We start from the raw sequence: 6536 nt of genomic DNA, 5'->3' as shown, positions 1-6536 counted from the left end.
TTTTCTCTAGCACAAAGGTTACACAACAACTATATGGAATCATACAAATCGTAGAGTTGAAAGGCAGCTGTGAATCTCTTTTGAGGGAAGGGATTATATTATGTAATTTTCATGTCCCTAATTTTGTTTTAGCACAGTGCTTGCTAAATATCTGTAGATTAAGTGAATTAATTTTAACCAACTCCTATATTTTGCAGATGAAAACTACAAAATTGCACAACTTAGATGTGCACAAGATGTTATATCTAAAAGTCTTCTTTTTACTCACTGAGCAGAGGAAGATTTTGTTTTACTTTAGAAACAATGTTTTTTAAAATCTTCTTTGAAAGAAAATAACTATAATAGGCTGTGATTCAAAAACAAGGACTAACTTCTGGAATGGGGTATTATTTCACATATACTAGGCACAGCAGAAGTAGTGAAAAAAAGCATGGGCTTTGGAGTCAGACATTCATTCATTCAACTAAAATTAAGCTCCCACTGTCTATTCAGAATTGTATTGGGTAAAAAGAGATACAGTAGTGAAGATAAAAAGATCCCTGTCTTGTGGAAATTATATTCTAGTAGAGGAAGGCAAAAGATAAATAATTTCAGATGGAGATAAATGCTATAAATAAGGCAGTGCAGTATGAAAAAGGGTGACTGGGATAGTGCCTACTTCATATACAGTTGTCAAAGAAGGTCTCTCTGAGGAAGTGACATTTGAGCTGAGTCCTGAATGATGAGAGGGAACCAGCTGTTTGAAGATCTGAGGAAGCATGTGCTAGGCAGGTGAAACTGCAAGAGCAAAGGCCTTGAGACAGGTAAGAGCTTGGCTTATTTGAAGAGTAAAGGAAGTCTGTGTGTCTGGAGCATGGTAAGGGTGGAGTAGTATGAGATGAAACTAAAGAGATTGTGTAGGGACTTCCCTCACGGTCCAGTGGTTGAGACTCTGTGCTTCCACTGCAGGGTCGTGGGTTCGATCCCTGGTGAGGGAACTAAGATCCCACATGCCATGTGGCCAAAATAATAGTAATTAAATAAATAAAATTAAATTAAAAAAAAAAGACTGTGCAGCAGAGACTTCTTCCATTGTGTTATGTCTCCCAATTTTTGGCTGGGCGTGTGGTTGCCCAGAATAAAGATGACATTTTCTAGCATTTCTCATAGGTAGGTACAGTCATATGACTAAGTTCTGACCCATGGCATAAAAATGCAGGTGTCATGTAGAGCTTCTAGGAATCTCGTTAATAAACAGTAGGCCTGTACCCCTTGCCCTTATTCTTCTTCCAGTTTTGCTGTTTGGAACACATAAAATGACTGGTACTCTAGCTGCTCTTTTAGGTCACTGGGATAAGGGTCAGGTCCTAGGGACAGCAGAGCATGGCCTGGAAGGAGTTTGTGCCCTTAGGACTTCTTGAAGCTGAACTCCAGTGCCAGCCGGGATGTTCTTCCTCCAGACTTACGTATCAGAGATGTAAACTTCTATCTTGTTTAAGCTATTGTTACTTTGGTTCTCTTGCTCATAGTCAAACCTAATGCTAACTGATACAGAGAGGAAGGATCCACATCATCTAAGTTTTTACAGGTACTATGAAGAGACTGGATTTTATTCTAAATGCAATGGGGAACCACTGAAGTTTTATGCAGAAGAGTTATATGATCCAATTTGTATCTTACAAGATTTTATAAGATATGCTGGAGAATGAGTTGTAGGTGGACAAGAGTGGAAAAGGGAAAACAGGTAAAATGTTGTTAGAAATGGTACAACCTCATGGAGAAGTTAGCAATATCTAACAAAATTATGTGTGATTTACCCTTTGACTAGTAATCCCACTTCTGGGATTCTATCCCCAAAATTCACTAGCAAAACTATAAAATGAAACAGGAACGAGGCTATTTATTCCAACAGTATTTGCAATAGCAAGACTAAAAACAATCCAAATGCTCATCAGAGAGGGATTCGTTGAATAAATTATGGTATACCTGCACAGTGAACTACTACTGTGTAATTATAAAAGGGTTTGAGGAAGATAGCTAATATTGCCATGGAGTTCTCTCTAGGATATATTGTTATGTGAGAAAGCAAGGTGAGGATAGAGTGTATAGTATGCTATCTTTTATGGAAGGAATGGGGGTGGAATATGAGTATGTGTGTATATTTCCCTACAAAAACAATGGAAGGATAAACCAAAACCTAGTAAAAGTGATTGCTAATGGAATGATGGGAACCAACTGGGTAGAGGGGACAGGAATGAAAGTTAGGATGCATCTGAATGTTCCTTGTTTATAGTTTGGAACCATATAAGTGTTTTATGTAATTATGAAACAAAATTAGATCAAAAAGAAAGAAAAGCAATCCTTAAAAATTGAAAACAAATGAACCTAACTATATTACGTTCAGACCATAATCACACAAAGAATCATTTTTAGTATCTCTAAATCCTTGTATTTTGACTGTATATCATCAGTGGGCTATATCCTAGGAAAAGAAGAGCAGCAAAGGAATCTTAAATTGCATTGAGTTATCTTATTTTAATAATATTGGTATTGTTATTTTACCACTCTTCATAACAGTATAAAATATATGTAATTATAACAATGTTAGAAACCAAGATTTCTAACATTGTAAGAGAAAAGGTATACAATTATAAAATCAAGTAAGTTAAGTAGAAACTCTGTAATATTAACCTTGGAAATATCGAACGAACTCATTTATTTTTGAAATGCAAAATTTAATTTTGATGAAGCCCAATCTGTCAAATTTTTCCTTTTGTTTCTTGTACTTTGGATGTTGTATCTAAGAAATCATTGCTTAATTCAAGGTCCCGAAGATTTACTCCTATGTTTTCTTCTAAGCATTTTATAATTTTAGCTCTTAAGTTTAGATCTGTAATCTATTTTGAGTTAATTTTTATGTACGGTGTGAGGTAAGCATTCAGATTCATCATTTTGCATACAGATATTCATTTGTTCCAGCATCATTTACTGAAAAGGCTATCTTTTTCCCATTGAATTGTCTGTTACCTTTCTTAAAAATCAGTGGCCATAGATGTTTGGGTTTATTTCTGGACTCAATTCTATTTCGTTGATCTAAATGTCAGTCATTATACCAGTACCACACTGTCTTGATTACTGTAGCTTTGTAGTGTGTTTTGAAATCAGGAAGGTGAGTCTTTCAGCTTTGTCCTTTTTCAAGATTGTTTTGACTCTTCTTGGTTTTTTGCATTTTCATAAGAATTTTAGGATCAGTTGGTCAATCTTCGTAAAAAAGCTGAGATTTTGATAGTGATTGCCTTGAATCTGTAGATCAATTTGGAGAGTATTGCCCTCATAATGATATTAAGTCTTCCAATCTATGAATGCGTGATATCTTTCCATTTATTTAAATCTTTCAAAATTTTCTTCAACAACGTTTTATTGTTTTCAGTGTCCAAGTTTTGCACTTTCTTTTGTTAAATTTATTTCTAAATTGTTTTTTATGCTATTGAGAATGGAATTGTTTCCTTAATTTCATTTTTGGATTGTTGCTAGTGTATAGAAATATAATTGATTTTGTATATTGCTCTTGTATCCTATGATCTTGCTGAACTTGTTTATTCTAGTAGCTTTTTCAGTGAATTCCTTCAGATTTTCTATATATAAGATTCATGCCATTGAAAAAAGACAGTTTTACTTCTTAATTTCAATCTGGATGCCTTTTAGTTCTTTTTCTTGCAAAATTGCCATGGCTAGAATTGCCAGTTCAATGGCAGGTAGAGGTAGTGAGAATGTACAGTCTTATCTTGCACTTGATCTTAGTGGGAAAGTATATTTCACCATTAAATATGCTGTTAGCTGTAGGATTTTCATAGATGTCCTTTATAAGGTTAAAGATGTTCTTTTCTATTCCTAATTTGTTGAAGGTTTTTTTTTGGTTTTGTTTTTTTGTTTTTTTTTCTTTTTTCACCACACAGCTTGCAGAATCTTAGTTTCCTGAGCAAGGGTTGAACCCAGGCCCTGGCAGTGAAAGTGTCGAGTCCTAACCACTGGACCACCAGGGAACTCTCCTGAAGGTTTTTATTATGAATGGATGTTGGATCTTGTTAAATTATTTTTCTGCATCTATTGGGATGATTCATGATTTTTTTTTTTTTTTTTTTTTTACTTAAAACCACACCTTTCACTTCTGGCTTCCAGTTCTGCATGTAAGGAGCTTGGAAGTCGCCACTCTGTTCTAACAGGTAAAGAGATCAACAGATGGAAAAATCAACTATTCTTGGGTCTGTAAGAAAGGGGAGGACACAGAACAAACTGCTGCCTCCAAGACTGGAGAGACAAACAGGCCAATATGGGGAATCATGGCTTACAGGAGCAGTGGCTCATGAGCAGAAACCACTGCAGGAACCAGTGCCAGGGTTGGAAAACATGAATTATAATTGATGAATTGCTGGAGGCTCAGTGTGGATAAACCTGAGAATTAAAAACTCCAGGGGAACCTGGTCACAGGGGGGCCCTCACATTATTGTGAGATTTACCTCCAGAAGCTCAACCAGGTTCCTACAGTAAATATCAGAGAAAAATTCTCATGCTTCTGGTAGAGGGGAGGGAAAAAGAACAATTTTGAAATATACCAGAGCAGTTGGTTTTTCTTAACAAGGTCTGCCCTTAGGGGAGATTAGTTACGCAGAGCCTAACTGACCTGGGGAAAGGGAAATATCTAACACTAGCCTGCTCTAGCCATTCTGTCCACCTAAATGGGGAGAAAAAATTGAGAAACTATTGTGAAGTTCACAGTCCATAGGCATAGGCTCCCTAAAAGCCTGAGACCTAATCACAGGACTACAGAGCCCTTCTCTTCTCCCCATACCTCACTACCCCCTTACTAAAAGCCTATTTACAGCAGTTTCTTTTACCTGGTTCATCATGTCTGGCTATCAAGAAAAAAATTACAAGGCATATCAGAAGGCAAAAAAAAAAAACAAACAATTTGAAGGAACACATCAAGCAAGCATCAGAGCAAGACATGGCAGATGTTAGGATTATCAGACTGGGAATTTAAATCTACTATGATTAATACGTTAAGGGATCCAATGGATAAAGTATTTCCATGCAAGAACAGATGGGCAGTGTAAACAGAGAAATGGAAATCCTAAGAAAGAACCAAAAAGAAATGCTAAAGATAAAAAATACTGTAACAGTAATGAAGAATGCCTCTGGGGACATCCCTGCTGGCACAGTGGTTAAGAATCCACCTCCCAATGCAGGGGACACAGGTTTGATCCCTGGTCCAGGAAGATCCCACATGCCGCAGAGCAACTAAGCCCGTGCACCACAACTACTGAGCCTGCGCACCCTAGAGCCCGTGCTCCACAAGAGAAGCCACCACAATGAGGAGCCCACACACCGCAATGAAGAGTAGCTCCTGCTCGCTGCAACTAGAGAAAACCGCACAGCAACAAAGACCCAATGCAGCCAAAAAAAAAAAAAAAGAATGCCTTTGGTGGGCTTATTAGTAGACGACACAGCTGAGGAAAGAATCTCTGAGCTAGAGAATATATCAATAGAATCCTTGAAAAGCAAAGAGAGCAAAGATTGAAGAAAGAAACCCAAACAAACCAATAACCAAGGTCTGTGGGACAACTGCAAAAGGTATAACATACAGTTGACTCTGAACAACATGGGTTTGAACTATGCTGGTTCACTTATACACAGATTTTTTCAATAGTAAATACTATAGTACTATGTGATCCAAGTTTGGTTGAATCTGTAGGTGTGGAACTGCAGATACAGAGAAGCCATGGATATGGAGGAATTGTGTGTGTATGGAAGGCCAACTATAATTATATATGGATTTTCGACTGTGTGGAGGGTTGGTGCCCCTAACCTTCTGTGTTCAAGATTCAACTGTTAACACACAATGAGAATGCCAGGAGAGAGAAAGAAACAGAAGAAATATTGGAAACAATAATGACTGAGAATTTCTTCAAATTAATGCCAGACACCAAACCACAGATCAAGGGAGCTCAGAGAACACCAAGCAGGATTAAAAAAAAACCAAAAATCAAAAAAACTGTATTGAGGCATATAATATTCAAACTACAGAAAGTCAAAGATAAGGAAAAAATCCTGAAAGAAGCTAGAGGGAAGAAAACACCTTACCTATAGAGTAACAAAGATAAGAATTACATCTGACTTCTCCTCAGAATCTGTGCAAGCAAGAAGACTGTGGAGTGTTAATAAAAACCCCCAGCAACCTAGAATTCTGTGAAATTATCTTTCAAAAGTGAAGGAAGCGCAAATATTTTCCTGGACAAGTGAAAGTTGAAATTTGTCATCAGTAGAACTTCCTTGCAAGAAATGTTAAAAGAAGTTCTTCAGAGAGAAGGAAAATAATATAGGTCAGAAGCTTGGATCTGTATGAAGTAATGAAGAACATCAAAGAAGGAATAAGTGAAGGTAAAGTAAAAAATTTTATTTTTCTTAATTGATATAACATGACAGTTCAAAATAATACAACAATGTTTGATTATGTATGCTTACATATAATATACATAAGTATGTGTTTATATATAAAT

This window comes from Balaenoptera musculus, chromosome 1, assembly GCF_009873245.2.
Source record: "Balaenoptera musculus isolate JJ_BM4_2016_0621 chromosome 1, mBalMus1.pri.v3, whole genome shotgun sequence".
Lineage (NCBI taxonomy): Eukaryota > Metazoa > Chordata > Mammalia > Artiodactyla > Balaenopteridae > Balaenoptera > Balaenoptera musculus.
This window is presented reverse-complemented; position numbering follows the sequence as displayed.